An 18,737-nucleotide genomic window follows, 5' to 3' on the forward strand; every position below is an offset into this window, starting at 1 on the left:
CTTATGTTTTGTTATAGTATTACATTGTTCCTAGTCTATGTTTTTGACTGGTCATAAGCAGAATTTTATAATTAGAATTTGCTGCCTGTTTATACGACCAGCACTGTGATGATTCCTTGCCTTCAAGTCTGCTGACTTAGGAAAAGCCATAATCAGGTGTGGAAAATGAGCTCCATCTTGTATATCAAAAATATTTAAAAAGAAAGTTATTTAGTTAAAGATAACCCTCAACATTTCTCTTCAGGAGATGATGTGACATGAAGTGAGCAGAATATGAAAACAAAACCACAACAAAATGTCTACTGCATGATTCTGGAAGGCTTCCAAGAGAATTCATGGAGGGTTTTTTGTTATAGTTGCTACTGTTAGGTAAATATTTCATTTATTCATACACGGAGTTAACAGATTGTCAAAATATGTATATATACCAGCTAAATCTTTCACATTTACAAGAAGGTGGATGAAAGTTTCACAGCTTCTTTTCTCATTGATTTTTTTTTTTAATTACACTTGAGAACAACGTGGATCCTGTTGCTCCAAACTCCATCTTCATATCCCTTTCCCTTTCCCTTTCCCTTTCCCTTTCCCTTTCCCTTTCCCTTTCCCTTTCCCTTTCCCTTTCCCTTTCCCTTTCCCTTTCCCTTTCCCTTTCCCTTTCCCTTTCCCTTTCCCTTTCCCTTTCCCTTTCCCTTTTCCTTTCCCTTCATTAATATGTATACTACTGTAGAAAACTGTGCTTCCAAGCAGGTTTGAGTCCCCTGTGTAAAAAGCAGTATACAGATATAAACTTTTGAATAGCCTACAGTCTATGGCCTGGACACTGTAAACAATGAAAGCAGAAAATTTTATAGCATGATAAGTTTGGTTTTTAAGGATATGTCTGGAACTTTGTGGTTTTGACTTGAATAGTGCAGAACCACAATAATATGAGCACAAATAAAGAATAGTTCTGTATTTGGCCATAAGTTCACTTTTAGCCTTCATGCATAATCACATGGTATGCTAAAGCATGCATCCATCTCTGCAAGACTTTCCATATTTACTGCTTATTGAAAGATGTGGATCCTTTTCAATGGTAGTAGTAGTTCTTAGGAGACTCCATAAGGCTCCGAACAAGAAATATGATCCCTTCAACAGAAATGGTATTTATTCCTGTGACACAGTTTCAAATATAAACCTAAAGAACAGACATGTCTCAGAGGAAGACTAATAATGATATTTCTCTTTTACAGGTGGGGATATGAAACACAGATAATTGAATTGTCTGATGTAACTCCCAGTTAAAATAATTGGAAAGAACTCTGTGGTATCTTCAGAACCTGTTGCCCAAAGTCACAAAGAAAATACATCCAAGGAAAGACCTCAGACTTCCTGCTTTCCTCACAAGTTGCCTTATCTTGAGCCTATATTTCCTTTGTAGTAGTCAGGAGCCTATGTTGTATTCCTGCTTACATGTGAATTTCAATAAACAGAATAAGAAGGTCCAATGTCATCTGATTGTGTCATCATGTGTGAATTTTATTTTTTGGACTTGAGATGAAGTGCTCACTTTATTTGTTTCTCTAGACACCTTTTTGTGAGTGTCATGTATGCAGAAAGCAACCATCTGATTTGTTTTAGGAAAATATCAAAGACGCTTCTGAAACTACTCTGTAGAGATAGCATATGCAACTGTGTACAAGGTTGTGTAGTTCTTTCCAAAACATTTTTTATCCTTCCCTGGTTTATGTTCTTTAAATATTTTTCCCATTTAGAGAGCTTTGGGAACATAGCCCCTTCCTTGCAGTGCTAATTAAGTTCACTCATTCATTGTAACAATAGTAGCAAACAAAGATGAAAAAGCTGAATTAAATTGTTCCCTGGCATAGAATCTAAAATGCTGCTATGCTTAAAAATAACTGTTCTCCTCTCACCCCATTTTTTCTTATTTTAACTCAAATCTACTTTCTCAAAGACATACAATTGTGTCTGTACTGCAATCTAGACAACATGTAGACTATTAACAACAGTGTACCGTATATGTTAAATTTGAGTTTGCAAAAACTTTTCATTGAGCTAATAATTAGATTAAAATTATACTAGCAAAGCCCCTCTTTTCACCTATTAATACAAGAAATTAAGTTTTTCTGCTTGAAAGCCATCAGTTCCAGGACATAGCCCTTATGTAACTTTTGACAGTAAAGTTAAAGACATGGAAAATTGCTGCAACTTCACTTCTTACTATTTGAAAGACTGCTATAATTCACAAAACAGACAGTTTTGCAATCTATTTATGGTAAGTTACGTGGCTAACAGGTTAGTGTTTCAGAGACTAAGGATAGTTAGGAAAAATACTACTCCTTGCTCTCTATTTTATGTGCCAGTAGAGACAGGAAAATAAATTTATTCTGAAATAACCAAACTTCCTTTTCTTCCTATTTCCATATAAGATACTTGGTTTCATATTGGAAAATTAACATGCTGGGGGGAAATCTTATCACTTGAAACCATTACTCTGTTAAGATCTTTTCGTCTATCACAGATGGTATTTTAGGTAAGTTTTGGGTTGTTTTTCTTTGTGGTTTATTTATTTATTTATTTTATGTGTGTGTGTTTTGTTTTGTTTTATTTGCTTTTGCTTATAAATCTGTATGAGGTTAATTGCTGTGAGATCATCCAGCAGAAGATAGATACCATACAAGTCTTCCATCACCTTGCAAGTTTATTCTGTAACAACCCTGAAGGTAGTGATATGGTATTTGAAAGTCAGATTTGTCTTTCACCGGTTTTGATAATACAGGTCAACCCTTAGCTCACTTTCTTTCCTCCACATGCTACAAATGCTACAAATATGTAGCATATGTGCATATATCGAATAGAATACTTTCTATTCCTTTGCTCACCAAGCATACTTCTAAGTACAGTACTCTTCTCCATAATGGGTAATACATGTCAGTGTTGGTTTTGGTTTTCTGTGGAGTTTCTTCCCCGAGCAACTTTATGCCATGAAATCTCTCTGCCCTTAAATGTTTCTTTTATCTAATTGGAAGTGCACTGAAAGAAATGTCATGTGTTGATGTAGATATCAAAATTTTCAAATTTACTTTTTGAAACTATATAAAAAACATGATACTTTATTGGTACCTGCACTTTCCAATGACTATTGCAGCAGTGAGAGAAAAAAATAGCTTGATTGGAATCTGAGTGGGTAACATTGCTGAATCCAAAAAGTACAGAAAATACTCCAAGGGAGTATCTGGTTTGATTGCGAATACCATCTCTAAAAGACAGACAATCAGAATATTCCCTGAGTTCTGATTAAATAACCAGTGTTGTTAAATAAATAACAATTTCCAATTGCCTAATGTGGAAAAAAATATTGTCTAAAACTAATTAACTTGCCTTAAAAAAAAGATATTTTTTCTCCCCAATGATAAAAATATAATTATATTGTTTTCCTAAAGACTGATTTATAGTCGATGTCTTAGAGATAGTGAAAGTATGTGCTTGTATCTCTAGCTGAAAATATACTAGCAAAGGCTTTAGAAAAATAGTATAGAAAGCCATGTAAATGAGAAAAAAAAAATAATTATAGAAATGTGGAATTTAACTAGGAGAATGAAATGCTCGTACAGTTTGGAATTCTGAGGTGAACTTCGTACATCTTCCAAAAGACAGGTTTGCTCATTCAATAGATCAACCTGGTGTCAGTAGTGACTGCAAAAGATCATGGCATTATGAGCTATCAACACCATTCTTTTCTGTCATTTTCCCCAGTCTTTTTCTTATCTTGTCTAACTGCAGTGCAGGCCTAACCCTGTTCTGTTTAAGTCACAAGATATAATTCACAGGGTTGGTAAACATCTGGTGTGGCAAAGCTTTCTTCTGAAGACTTTAGAACCCCCTTTTCTTAGATTTATCTCTGAAGTCTTTCCAAGTACTTCTTAATGTTTGTATACCATTTCATTATTCTTTTATGTGGGAGATTATTTTAAGATTTCCTACATTTCTAGAAGCCAAAATCTAAACTCGAATCAAACTGTTTAAATATAGTAATGAACAAAAGGGGAAAAAAAATGGAGAAAAACTAAAAGCCTGAAAATCAGTCCTCTCTGCAGATGTGAATGTGTAGCAACAATAACACTTTATCTGACTCAGTAAAACTAAGTGACTGAACACACTGCAATTTGAAACTTGTAAAACACTCTCTTCAGAATAAAATATATATGAGTGTTTTGGTCTCCAAAAGCCCTTCTTTCAAAGAGTTGCAGTATGAAAATCACTCAGCTGTAGACTATAATTCACTTCTTTCACATATTAATTTGCATTATAAAGATGGCTCAAGGCAGTTCACATCAGAATTGTTCCTATGGAGTTGTGTTTGAGGAAATCCTTAGCTGAGAAGTTTACTGCTAACACTGCAAGGCCACCTTTCAGTCATTGATGATGGATATCTAGTACAAGTGATAGACTGTTTTATGGTTATGTCTGAACAAAAGCAGGTAAGGGTCACCAAACATGTCCAGCTAAACTGTGCCCATTAGCTATATATTTTATGATTATTATTAATATTTTTATTTATCTATTTGTTTATTTTATTCAGGGGGAACATTCAGAGAGCTTGCATAGAAATAACGAAGTAGAAAGATGAAGCATATATGTTAATATCAGATTTTGTAGTAAAAATAATGGCTTCAGTCCCATAAGAAGCTCAACACACATAGATTTTTTAATTTATGCAAACATATATTTAAGTGAGTGAGTTAGCATGGGGAGCCTACCTCTCAGGATCAGGGCTAGAATAAGCTGCTGGTGAGAACATGTGGTATAAATACATGGATTTAGAAGGCAGAAAATAGGAGAATCAATTATGCTAATTTATCCTACGGAAAATACTGGTAAATATTTTCACTGAAATTAATACTGTCATTGCGTCAGCAACAGTATCTTTGCTGTTGCATAAAGACCTGTTATTTAAAAAAGAGAAAAAAAAATCTTTTACTTATGTCTCATGATAGCACTAGAGAATTTATGATTGTGAGTCAGATGTGGGAGCAGGCGAGAAAGATTCTTACATGGTGCAGGAAGCTATGAGGCTGGATGTATGCAGATAGGTTTTTCATTTTTTTACTAAATTCTGCCAGATTCATGGTGTATTTCAAGAAGCGTTTTGGTTCAGTTGGGAATTTTCTGTGTTGCTGCTCCCTAACTTTTGTCATAGTAGAAAGTTGCTAGTTTGGTAAGGCCACAACACTCTAATAAAGGGGGATAGCTATGCTGTGTGTTTTTCATCTACCCATCTCTGAAAGCAAGTATTGCTTGTGATCATCTTTCAGCAGAAAGAATCAGTAGAGTCATATCTCTATACAGTTGAATTTACAGGTCTCCCTTGACAGTCAGTGTTTCTGGTAGCAGGGTGAATAGTGTCAAGCGCGGCTTCCAATAGTGCCACTCACAATTAAGTCATGCCTATTCCCTGCCACTTTGAAGCAAATATCAGATGCCTTTCCTCCTTTCCAGTGTTTCTCATATTTGCACTGCTTAAGGGCAACCTCTGCACAGTGGAACACAGTGGAACCTCTGCACAGTGGAACACAATCAAGTGGGAGCCCTGCAGATCTGTTGCTGTTCCACTCACTCTAACCCATTCTTTAAGAGGTAATGCATTTTACCTCACCATAGTGTTTTATTGCATTGCTCAAAAATATGTGGTTGAGGTCAAGTTCCCATTTTGCTAGCTTCTGTGGAGACATGCTCTTGCCTTAGCAACCCCCCTGTGTGCATGGCAGACTGGGGGATGAGAAAGACACTGGCACAAAGGCAGATGTTATAGCCAGCTGCTCTGGTGTAGGCAAGACTGTAATGCCACACTGGGTGGGTTTGATCCACCTCTGATAAGTGCCCAAGGGGCTCTCTTGCTAGATGCTTTGGCAATATTTGCATATACTGCATACACTGCAGCATGGCCTGGTTTGAATATTCACTATCCAGGGTAGTTCAGTGCTCAGAACAGTGACTTTCTAGCTCTGGCTACAGGGAAATTGGAGGGAGTAGAGGACAGATGTGGGAGAAATTCAGTTTCTGTCTCATTCCCTCTTCTCCTAGCAGCAGATCAAAGGGCCAGTGGTAGATGAGTACAGTCAAGTTGCTTCCACCATGGAAAACCATGCTAAGATGGGGGAAAATCAAGCATATCAGGTAACACTTTGTTTTCCAGCCCCAGCACTGTTATCTTTGTCCATGTGAGACAGATGAGTGAGAAGGAGAGTGGGATCAAAAAGTATGCAGGTAGAGAACAGTGTGTCCTCATCCTCTTGGTTCCTTCATATGTTATTACAGGAGGATATTCTTCCCCTTTAACTGTGATTTCTTGCTATCTTTTCTGAATGGATGGCATAAATACTGCACATAGAAATTAGGAACATATTCTAAAAACTGGAATCATTACAGAATCTAAAAGCAGAAATAGTTGTGTCTTTGCCCCTGATTTGAGGTACCTGCAGGTACACAGAGGTATCTCTCTGTGTTTGAGAGATCTAACAAGATTGTTCCCCCCCCAAAAAAGCTGTTGGGTCTTGAATATGTTAGCCCTGCCTGGGGAAAGAGGAAGCAAGTGGGAGACAGACCAGGTGTGGGTATGGTCTGGTCCAGGCCTGAGTGGCTCTGGTGTATAGGTTCAGAATTTCTCTTGGGTATCTCAAAAAGTGCAATTTACACATCTAGTGCCTGGTGGCAGTGTCAGAGTAAGAGATTGATGGAAAAGTATGTGAATAGAGAATTTCAAGACTTTTCAGATTATTAGATTATCTCCACAAGCAAAATAACCAGAACATTGTAGTCTTACCTACAAATATAATAGATTCCCAAAATATACAAGGTCTTGCAAGGCTTATCTGTCTTATTAGCACCTTTGGAATCCAAAGTAAGTGTGATATCAAAGTGAGCTCCCTAAAGGGACTCTGGGTAGCACTTGTTTGGCAGTTCTCTATATTAATTTTTAAATGATAGAAATCATTGATTATATATGAAATCCATGATGTTCCATCTGAAAGACTTGGCTGCAGGAATTGTATGTAAGGCATTTTAGATGTCTCTCATATCTAATACATTAATTTGTAATAGAAGGGGGAAATAAGTTAAAATTATTAATAAGTGAGTTTGGTTGTCATGGGAACCAATTGTCTCAGGTGCTCTGTTCCAATACAGCTATTAACCCCTAGTCCATATTTATTATTCCAGGGAAATAATTGACTCAAAAAAGGAAAATTGTTTGTCACAAAAAAAGACAAGCCACTGTGCTGAGTATGAGTCAATTTCATGCAATGAAAATGAATTAAGGAGGATGAAACTTCTTCAGCAGTAAAATGATTTACATTTGGGCTAGTGCTCTGTTTTTCTCAGCTCTTAATATTATAGGACCTTGAAAAGAACTGGTAGTAGCACATCTGGAAGGAAATAAAGTAGCCTACAGCAACCATGCTCTTAGATCTTTATCACGTTTTTAAGAATTTCATCCAATTTTTAAAGTTTATTCCAGTACATACCAGGTGGTAAAATCTATAGCAAGAACTCACATTATTAATCTCTGATTATTTGTTTTTGTATCGGTTAGAATAAATTTTGTATTGGTTCTAGCTTGTAATAGTGATGTTACCCCAGCTGACTGAAAAAAATTAAGGGGATTGCTCAGAGAACATTTTAAGGGAACTTGCACAAAGGTGTTTCTTTGAAGCAATAATATCTGCTTCAAAGGAGTCTCCTTATAAAGTTTCATTATTAAAATATCAGCTGTCCAAGACTGGGAAGCAAAGTTGTTGGTTTTTGTTTGTTTGTTTTGATAATTCCGACTATTTTTCTAGTTATCATTTATTAAAAATTGTCATATGTTATCACATGGATATGTTATATGAATGCATCTCTAGAAACTGTTGACCTTAGTTTGCCTTTTCCCAGTACCTGATACATTCTAACCAATCTGCAATCACTAATTTTGGTAAATACTACCTCACTGAATCCATATACATACTCAGCTTGACATAAGATTTAAGTTTTGGATGTCTCTTACTATACTGATTCTTTTTTTTTTTTTTTTCCTATTTCTTTCAGAATAATAAAATAATAATATAAAGAAATCACACATAAACATAACACAGTATTAAATAATAATATAAAATATTAATAAAATAAAGTAATAATATAAATAAATCTCACTTATCGTTTTCAAAATGATCCTAGATTAAAGTCAGACATTTTTCCTGTCAACTTCATTGATGTTTTACCAATCTCAAAACAACCATAAATCACGATTTTACTAATTTTTACACCTAACTTAGCAGAAATTAATATGAAGTTATCCCCTAACTGCTTCAAACAGAGGATTCTGGAGTGGTTAGTTAGGAGCTTCGATTTTTTGCCTTTAACCATTGTTAATGTAGTACTTTAGAGGATCAAAAGAAGGATGTTGGCATCTCATAGAAATAGTTGAAACTCTGCATATTGTGTTTATTTTTAAAAAGTTGTCATCCTACCCTATTTGTATCCAGACACAGAATAGACACAATATACATGTATAGCAAATAAAAAAAAATCTTTATTAATAGTAGTCCTGTGATGCATTTGAGGTCTTGATATAAAAAAGGAATGCTAGATGAGGATGAAGAAGGATATGGCATGTTCCATTTTTACCTCATTTCCTATTCTGCCTAATCCTCCTTTGCTCTTTCTGGTTGATAATCTGTGTATGGTGGATAACCCTTAATGTGAACTTTCTGTGTTTGAGAGATCTAACAAAAGCCACATCCCTAAAACATCTCTCCCTAAATCCCTCTTCCTTCTCTCTGTTTTTATTTACTCTTTGCATTTTGCACATTATCACTGGCACTACTTAGTGGCAGCTACGTTTGACATGAACTGGTGGATGGTAGACAGATTCATTTATCAACCTGAAAACTGACAAGACTTTGTACTGTATTTTCAGTAGTGCAGACAGCCACTAATCTTTTCTGCAGCAGAATGTCAGAATGTCCCTATATTATGTAGTACTGATATCCTTGCTTTTTTTTTTTTTTTCTTTTTTTTTTTTTTTTTTCTTTTTCCAAATCATGTATTTCATCTGCTTGCAAATATTGTAATTTATCTATAGGTGGCAGCAGACTTACACTGTAAGGCCAAAGTCAGAGCTGTCAATTATTTTCAATTACTTGTGCATAATCATTTCATCTCTCCAAAGACAAATTTTATACTGTTCAGATTTTGTACTGGACAAAAAGGGTGTGGAGACAAAATGGTTGGATTAAATCACAATTTTATCAGCTCAGAAAAAAAAATAGAAAATGACCAAGAGACAAAAATGTTTGAAAGAACAGAGAATGGTCTTGCAATACTAGAAATTTACTTTGCAAAGCATAGTAAGTTACTTTCTTCCTATTTCAAACCACTCATTTGAGAATTAACCTGTGTATTTGAATACCGTCACTGCAGCTGGACTCCACAGAGTTTGAAGAGAGCTTTGCTATTGATATTCTGTATTATTATTACTATTATTTTAATAACATATTTAAGGTAGTGCTTCTTTTAATCCTGCAGCTAGGAAACCACTATGAGAATATTTATGATAGGATACCTTGTGCATACATCATGGAGTAAGCAGACATGCTTCAAGGGACCAATTAGCTTCTGTATTAGGTTTCAGTGGCTGAAAATGATCACTGAACATTCTATTGCCATGGTCTTATTATCTTCTGGTCCTTCCTAAGAATCATAAAAGAGATTAAATTCAATTTATTGAAAGGCAGGCCATTAAACCCTTGATATCTACTGCATTGTGTGTATCAGATTTCATAGTGGAAAATGGATTTCTTATGGGACATAATAGAAGATAATGAAGGTAAAAACAATTATAGAAACCAGGGTCCAGTGATTATCAGCACCATCAATATTTGCATATTAGGCCCTAAGGACTTATTCATAGGACATCTGGTTTATTAGTGAACTTACACAAGCCAAAGAGAGTTTTGCTATACATTAGTCATTATTTTCAGAAATCTATAAGAAAGAAGTACACCTTGAAATTTTTAAGCTTCCCACAGTTCAGCCAGTACTGGTATCAGGTGTCTTACAGGGTGAAAATAACCAATGGACCACAAAATTACCTGAGACAAGAAAAGCATGTGGATAAAATGTTTGCCTTTTCCATCTCAGGTGATATATTAGCAGTGAATCAAGACTAAAGAATTGGAAATACACCATTTTGACTGTGTGTGTGTGCACATACGGGAAAGTTCAGGGACAGAATCAGTCTAATTCGTGTTTTCAAAAGAGCTTAAGCTAATTTCATTTTGGCAAAGTAAGACTCACCATTCAAAATTTTGTCCATCTCAATTCTAGGCAATTTTCATCTCTCTTTTCCTCATGGTTCATGTTAAGAAAATCTAGTTTGCTGGCATGAACAGATTCACTGATGCTAGGGTCAGTCAACATTCTTTACTTGCTTTGTCACCTGTGATTCTGCTTGTTCAAACAAATCATGCCTGTTAATTATATAACTATCTGAGGCCAGAGAAAAGGGAACAAGGTAAGAATGCTTAGGTGAGAACACTCATCTCATAACTGAGGCATCTTTTAAACATGCAGAATCACAGAATCACAGAATTTCTAGGTTGGAAGAGACCTCAAGATCATCGAGTCCAACCTCTGACCTAACGCTAACAGTCCCTACTAAACCATATCCCTAAGCTCTACATCTAAACGTCTTTTAAAGACTTCCAGGGATGGTGACTCAACCACTTCCCTGGGCAGCCTGTTCCAGTGTCTAACAACCCTTTCGGTAAAGAAGTTCTTCCTAACGTCTAACCTAAAACTCCCCTGGCGCAACTTAAGCCCATTCCCCCTCGTCCTGTCACCAGGCACGTGGGAGAACAGGCCATCCCCCACCTCGCTACAGACTCCTTTGAGGTATCTGTAGAGAGCAATAAGGTCGCCCCTGAGCCTCCTCTTCTCCAGGCTGAACAAGCCCAGCTCCCTCAGCCGCTCCTTGTAGGACTTGTTCTCCAGGCCCCTCACCAGCTTTGTCGCCCTTTTCTGGACCCGCTCAAGCACCTCGATGTCCTTCTTGTAGCGAGGTACCCAAAACTGAACACAGTACTCGAGGTGCGGCCTCACCAGAGCCGAGTACAGGGGGACGATCACCTCCCTAGCCCCCTAGCCCTGCTGGTCACACTGTTTCTGATACAAGCCAGGATGCCATTGGCCTTCTTGGCCACCTGAGCACAAGAAGTCAAATATGAAGGTGTTGGAAGCCTTGAAGGTCATAAACCAAAGTGTTTCTACTGGCTAGGTGACAGATCCAGGACCCTGGATTTAGGAAAATAAATTCCTCTTTAAGAAGCCTAAATCTTGCTATGATTCTCATCTTGGAGTACTGTTGTGGTTTAACCCCGCCAGCAATTAAACACCACAGAGCCGTTTGTTCAACCTCCCCCCTCCCTCTCTGGGATGGGGGAGAGAAACGGGAAAGTGGGAAAGTGAAGTCTCTAAGTTGAGATAAAGACAGTTTATTAAGATGGGAAAATAATAACAACTATAATAATAACAATAATAATGATAATAGTACTTCTACTAATAATGTGTATGAAACAAGTGATGTACAATGCAATTGCTCACCACCCACTGGCCCAGCCTAACCCCAAGCAGCCGCCCCGCCTCCTCCCCCCCCTCCCCGTCTAGCCACCCCTATATATTGTTCAGCATGATATCAGATGGGATGGAATACCCTTTGGCCAGTTTGGGTCAGCTGTCCTAGGTCTGTCCCCTCCCAGATCTTGCTGCATCCCCCGCCTGCCCACTGGCAGGACAGAGTGACAAGCTAAAACATCCTTGGCACTGCTCTGCAACAATTAAAAAATCAGCATGTTATCAGCACTCTTCTCATCCTAATCCAAAACATAGCACCCTACCAGCTACTAGGAGGAAAATTAACTTTGTTCTAACTGAAATCAGGACAAGTACCTATCTGACTTTAGATTCACTAGGATTAATTGAGTCCTTCAGTTTGCTGTATGTGAATAATTGTCTTACAAGACTGAAATTTTGTTTTAGGAATCTTAGAGATATATAGGATTTTATATACCCTACTATATATATTGTACTTAAAAAATGTGAGACTCTGTAGGAATGAGTAAAGTATGTACTTGCCAGTAAAGCCAGACATACATATTTTTGTTCCTTCTTGAACACTTTTTTTCTCGTGAATGCCATGACCAGAGATTTAAGATTTAAGGTGAATTCAAAAAACTGAAGGTTGAAAACAGATAGGTCAGATCAGCTAAGAACAGGCACTAGACTTCACGGGCTCTTATCTCATCTCTTTACCTACAATTGTCTTTCTGTATTAGATATTAAACTTGCCAAAAAAAAAAAAAAAAAAAGCAGGATGATCTTTTTCTAATAGTGTTTTTTTTTTCAATATTTAGTATGATTATTTTTTTTCCATTTGTATTACAGTGACAGGACACATACACTTTTCTAATAGTCCACTGAAAAGGGAATTTTCTTGAGAAATCAAAGAAATATCATGGTCTGCAGAGGTGAAGCTTGTTGGGTTATGCACTTTACTCCATTTTATGTGTGTTACCCTGATACTGTCTCTGTTCAGTGGCTAGAGTCCTTGGAGAAAACCACTGAATAAATCTTCAACATGGAGGTGGTAATATGGTTTTAGGGAGTTTTAGTAATTCATTATTTTAAAATCTCTACCTTTATGGCACAGACATAAATGACTATGGTGACTTGAGGTAATTCTGTGTAATCATTTAACACTGGGAAATGCCATCTGTAGCCAATAGGATGCAACTTCAGCTAAGGAGGCTATGTGTTTAAATGTCTGCAACTTTGTGTACTTTTCCTCCTAATACTTTTTTCCATTTCATTCTCCTCAGAATATCCATGAACTTTAGTGATAAAAAAAAAAGAAAAAAAAAAAAAGGAGATATTAAAAGTTAGGACGAAGTTAAAATTCAGCTGCTGTGGTACCCCACCTTTAGGTATTTCTGCCTTAAGGTGGAGTGTAGAACCCCATGCCTGGAGCATGAGTTTTCTTTTCTGTGTTAAAGAGTCTGAGATGCAGATACTCAGACTAAGGAGGTTCAATTTATTCTTTCTCACTTGTAAATGTGTGTCTTAACTATCATACTAGATTTCCAGTTGTCTTCTCCAAAAGCTCTTCAGAAAGCCTTGGTAATGGTGGGATTGATCTTCTAGTTAAAGCATATGTCAGAAGATAAAGACTTTTCTGTATCGATGGAAGAGATGTAGAATACGCCTCCAGAAGTTCCTCATGTCTTGACAGCTGGATGTTAGCTCGGCCAGTTAATTCAAATTATCCATTCAAATCTATCACAACTGATCTTAAACAGAGAGATCACACACATTTTCTTACAACAAACTCTGAAGAGGAATAGACAGATCTAACAAAGTAATGGGAAACTGTAATGTCTTCAAATACTGCAGCTGTTTACTCAGTCAACATCTGTCTTAAGCCTTCGTCCTCATCATCTAAGACAGAGAGGACCTCAGCACTCTATGAGTAGATACAGCTCTCTTTCACTGCTCCAATTAGACTGAAAAATAACACCTGACATCTTCAAGGCAGTCAACAGCCTCCTGCCAAATCTGATAGACCTGGGTGACTATTCTGCTACAATCTTACTATATGATAGTGTCTAAAAAGGAACAGCTGAAAACATCACTCAGGGAAATAAAAAAAAAAGAAACAAACAAACAAGCAAAAACAAACAGAAAAAACAAGAACAACACATTAGGATTATAGCAGATAAAAAGCAAGAGAATGCACAATAATGCAGTTGCTTGTTGATGGAGTCTTGTCAGGTGTCTTTCTAGATAATTGTTTCTTTTTTAATATTAACCTACTGTCTAAAAATATATATATATTTGTACTGCCTTAATCAGTTTCTATAAAGTGGAGTAGTATTCCAAAGACAGTAATACTTTAATATGTTAAATAATAATACATTTCATGGTCATCTATTACCATGAAATCCATAGTGGTACACAGACAGGTTTCACTTTGGAAATCTAACTTTGTGGCTGCAAGATTGCTAGTAGAAGGTAAGACAACATCTTTTAGAAGTTTAAGCACATACGATATTTTATTAACACTTTTGGCTTTGATACAAGGCTGGACCGATGGGCTGAGGTCAACTGTATGAAGTTGAACAAGGCCAAGTGCCAGGTCGTGCGCCTGGGGCACAATAACCCCAAGCAGAGCTACAGGCTGGGAGAGGAGTGGTTGGAGAGCTGCCAGATGGAGAAGGACCTGGGAGTATTTGTGGATAGTCGGCTGAATATGAGCCAGAAGTGTGCTCAGGTGGCCAAGAAGGCCAACGGCATCCTGGCTTGCATAAGAAGCAGTGTGGCCAGCAGGTCTAGGGAAGTGATTGTCCCCCTGTACTCGGCTCTGGTGAGGCCGCACCTCGAGTACTGTGTTCAGTTTTGGGCCCCTCGCTACAAGAAAGACATCAAGGTGCTTGAGCGGGTCCAAAGGGCAACGAAGCTGGTGAGGGGTCTGGAGATCAAGTCTTAGGAGGAGCGGCTGAGGGAGCTGGGTTTGTTCAGCCTGAATAAAAGGAGGCTCAGGGGCGACCTTATCGCTCTTTATAAGTACATTAAAGGAGGCTGTAGCAAGGTGGGGGTTGGCCTATTCTCCCACATGCCTAGTGACAGGACGAGGGGGAACGGGCTAAAGTTGCACCAGGGGTGTTTTAGGTTGGATATGAGGAAGAACTTCTTTACTGAGAGGGTTGTGAGGCATTGGAATGGGCTGCCCAGGGAAGTGGTTGAGTCACCATCCCTGGAGGTCTTTAAAAGATGTTTACATGTTGAACTTAGTGTTATGGTTTAGTGGAGGACTTGTTAGTGTTAGGTCAGAGGTTGGACCGATGATCCTGAGGTCTCTTCCAACCTAGACAATTCTGTGATTCTGTGACAAATTCATTGGCAATATTTTCCTATTTTGTGAATAAAGTTGTTTGCTTTTTGGTAACTCTTCTGTTTCAAGGAAAAGCAGAAGAAAGCACCCTTCCAGAGCCAGAGGTAAGAACATTTTTAGTACTTACAGGGAAATAAAAAGAAAGGCTAATTTCCCATTTCTTCTTCTGTCAGGCTTTTGTTCCACTTCCAATGTGGTAGAAAAGAATAACTGTAGTGACATAACTGGAGTCTTGGGATAAGAATTAGAAGAAGAATTAACCTGGTTATGCAAAAAGATGTTTCTTTCTTTAGACTTCCACCAGGCTATAGAGCACTACCAAGTGTGATAGGTAAAGCATGCAAAGCATAAAGAATGTAAAAGGAGTAAGCATGAAAGATGAGCATCTGAAATCAAGCTAACTTTCCATGTTACCTGGCATTGTCAGTTCCTTTTCATTACTTCCAGATGCATGGTAAAAAGAGATTCCAGTGAAACAGAGGAGCTACATTTTAAATTCAGATCATGCAGATCCACTTGCACAGGGGATTCAGAGATTTCAGGCCCTTCACAACCCCAATAATCACAGCCTCTTTTGTCTAGCGACTCTTTCCCACCAACTGTTAATGTATTGGTTTGTGTTTATCTCCACAACTTAACAGTGTTCTTTTTGTTTTTCACAATATACTGATGAAATATAACTTATATAACTTGTAAAGAGTGCAATGAAATCATAAACTTTCTCTCTCTCTCTCTCTTTTTTTTTTTTTTTTTTTTTTTTTAAGAGTCTGCGTCAAAGTAATTGCTATGGCTATGATACAAAGAGCAAAGGAGTTGGAAAAAAATGCAGTCCTATGGCCAACTATGTACTTCTGTTACAAGCACAGAATTTCATAGGCACATTCTTGTTATCTGAAGCAATGCAGAAAATTGGGGCCCAGGCTGCTAAGAGGCTGAAGTAAAGTGTGTGAACAGTACCAAAGAACTCACTGCAAATAAGCCTTTCCTTAGACATTCAGGATTAGCTTGATAAGAGCAAAGCAATAAGTTTTATAATCCATTGAGTCCAGAAATATTTTTAAGACATAAATTAAATGTGAACATCACTTGTTATATTTCACCTAGATTTCATCTAACAACAAAACTTTAAGTTATTTATTAAACCACATTTTTAGTGCTAGATAGTTAGTATTCTATTTGGTGTCTTCAGTAACATTCCCACTAGAAAGCTTTTCTGAATTTTTGTATGTTAAACGAAAAACTCCTCTAGATATAGAATCCATAGAATTAAAAACAGTATATTCTAAATCACCCACAGTTATTAGACCAAAATGAAAGCATTACTGTTTATTCCTGTTATTAATGGAATATTAAATCTTTTAAAAATGTTTTAAATAACTTTGATACTTGAAATAAGATACATAAACTACTAGAATTAGAGACAAGCCCATTGCCTTACCCTTTTTGCTTACTTCCATCATGTCAAAGACTGCAATAATTGCTACAGTAACTGTGAAGGATGGATATCCTACATGGGATCTTAATCTCTTACAAGTTCAACTATATCAGCAAACTGCATCATTCTATTGTCTTTGATGTCTTTCACTATAAAAAATTTCTTACTTTATTCTCTCTTAACAAACAAAACAACAACAAAACAAACACAAAAATCCTTTGAGTCTATTTATTTTAATTTTATTATACATGAAGTTCTGTATGCCTTGAGTCACAGTCTTGACTTTTCTGAGGTGGGGGAAAAACAAGCAAACGACAAAATGCAAAGTTTTGGAAGGAAAACAATTTGCAGTTTTATTTTGTTAAGGAAATACCCTTTTACTGTTTGATGTATCTGAAGAGATCTATTTTAGTAGACTCCTTTTTAATGAGTGGATATGAATCCTCTATCTCACTGCTACTCAAAATCATGAATCATACCTCTAAAACAAAGGTTGTTTAAGGATGTTAAGATTTCTCTATAACAAACAGAAATTCTAGCAGCTGAATCACTGTAAAATGTTCAGAATGCTTCTCTAAGAGACTTGTTAACTGAAGATGCAGTGTTCTGTTCTTCCCTTGAAAATTATTTTAGAGCTCTCTAAATTGAGACATAGATAACTGAGTATTGGACTAATTCTAAATTACATACTTATCACTTCCATATTTAAAAAGGAAAAGAAGACCTGAGAAACAAGAGACTGGTGTGCCTCACCTCTGTGTCTGGGAAGATCATGGAACAAATCCTCCTGGAAGCAATGTTAAGGTACGTGTTATCACAAAGGTGTGATCTGAGACAGACAGTATGGCTTCACCAAGGGTAAATTGTGCCTGACCAATCTGGTGGCATTCTATGATGAAGTGACTGCATCAGTTGACAAAGGAAGACCTATTGATGTAATCTATCTGGACTTCTGCGAGGTCTTTGACAGGGTCCCACACGACATCCTGGTCTCCAAATTGGAGAAATGTAGGTTTGAAGGGTGCACTGTTCAGTAGATAAGGAATTAGCTTGAAGGTCACACCCAGAGATTTGTGGTCAATGGCTCTATGTCAAGGTGGAGGCGAGTGAAGAGTGGTGTCCCTCAAGGGTCTGTCCTGGAATCAGTACTGTTTAGTATCTTTATCAATGATATAGACAGTGGGATCGAGAGCACCCTCAGCAAGTTTGCAGATGACACCAAGCTGAGTGGTGCAGTCAGTACAACATAAGGAAGGGTGCCATCCAAAGGGACCTGAACAGGACTGAGAAGTGATCCCATGTGACCCTAATGAGGATCAACAAGTCCAAGTGTAAGGTGCTGCACCTAGGTTAGGGCACTCTCAGACATGGGCACAGTCTGGGGAAAGAACACATTGAGAGCGACCTTGCAGAGAAAGATTTGAGAGTCTATATACTATCTCAAGTAATTAATGACTTTAAAGACTCCTTTGAAGACCTACAACCCCTTCAATAATTTTGTTTTCATTACCATGTCTTAGCTTACTGGGAAAATGTTTCTTATTTAGTTATTTTTTTGATTGTCTTTATTGTTCGGCCTTACACTTTCTTCCATTCTACCATGTTCCTTAAGAGATGAAAAGGAATAATGGAAAGTATTCAAGATACTCCGGGTTTATATATATATATATTTGTTCTTTTACTTTACTACTGTATGATCACAGAAAGAAGAAAAGATGTCAAAAGTGATGAAAAAGAGTTTTATTTTCCTATCACTGTATCTTTACCCCTTCCTTGGTAGGGACAACTCCTTGGTGTCTTGAGGAGAAGGAAAATATTTGGATTAGTTCCTCTAACTTACAGCTAAATAGCTAAACTAAACTTCTAAAGTTTTGGGCGGTGCATTAGTGGTACTGGAACCATTTTTTGTACTTCCAGACAGAAAATCATCAGGTCACTTCCACAATGTCAAAAGAAATAATCTTCTCTGGATACAATCTGTGAAGGTGTGACTTCTGGAGAATTCCCACATGTAATTAGGTGTACCTCCCTACCATTGGCCATTTCCTCATGCCATTTCCATGTGCATAGACTCAGACTGTCTGCTGAGGGACTATTTTGGTGTGCTCAGATACACAAAGAATTTGTAAATAGAGACAAAGCACTTCATACTACAGTAATTCTAGTCTAGAAGTAGTTAAGAAAATGTGTAAATTTTAAACTATGCCAAAAAGGAACAGAGAGTCTTTTCAGTAGTGTTCATTGATCTGTTCCTCATGTCATGGTTTTGTTTCTGTTTCACTAACAATATTACTGACAGATGAACTGAGTCAATCCAAG

The 18,737-nt window shown here is 37.1% G+C and overlaps 1 long non-coding RNA gene across 6 annotated transcripts in view; it reads left to right on the forward strand.

Annotated features, from left to right (window-relative positions):
* Nucleotides 1–17,582, forward strand: part of LOC106016529 (uncharacterized) — a 309,486-nt gene extending 291,904 nt beyond the window's left edge. Inside the window, exons 9-10 of one of the 6 annotated variants that reach the window (XR_011809542.1) lie at nucleotides 245–369; nucleotides 1,233–1,765. This is a non-coding gene — a long non-coding RNA (uncharacterized lncRNA). Of the gene's footprint in view, nucleotides 1–244; nucleotides 370–1,232; nucleotides 1,766–17,131 lie in introns of those variants that run through there. The other 5 variants (XR_011809546.1, XR_011809541.1, XR_011809545.1 and 2 more) reach the window with 5 other exon arrangements.
* Nucleotides 17,583–18,737: the final 1,155 nt, after the last annotated feature.

This window comes from Anas platyrhynchos, chromosome 5 (genome assembly GCF_047663525.1).
Source record: "Anas platyrhynchos isolate ZD024472 breed Pekin duck chromosome 5, IASCAAS_PekinDuck_T2T, whole genome shotgun sequence".
In the NCBI taxonomy this organism is placed as follows: Eukaryota; Metazoa; Chordata; class Aves; order Anseriformes; family Anatidae; genus Anas; species Anas platyrhynchos.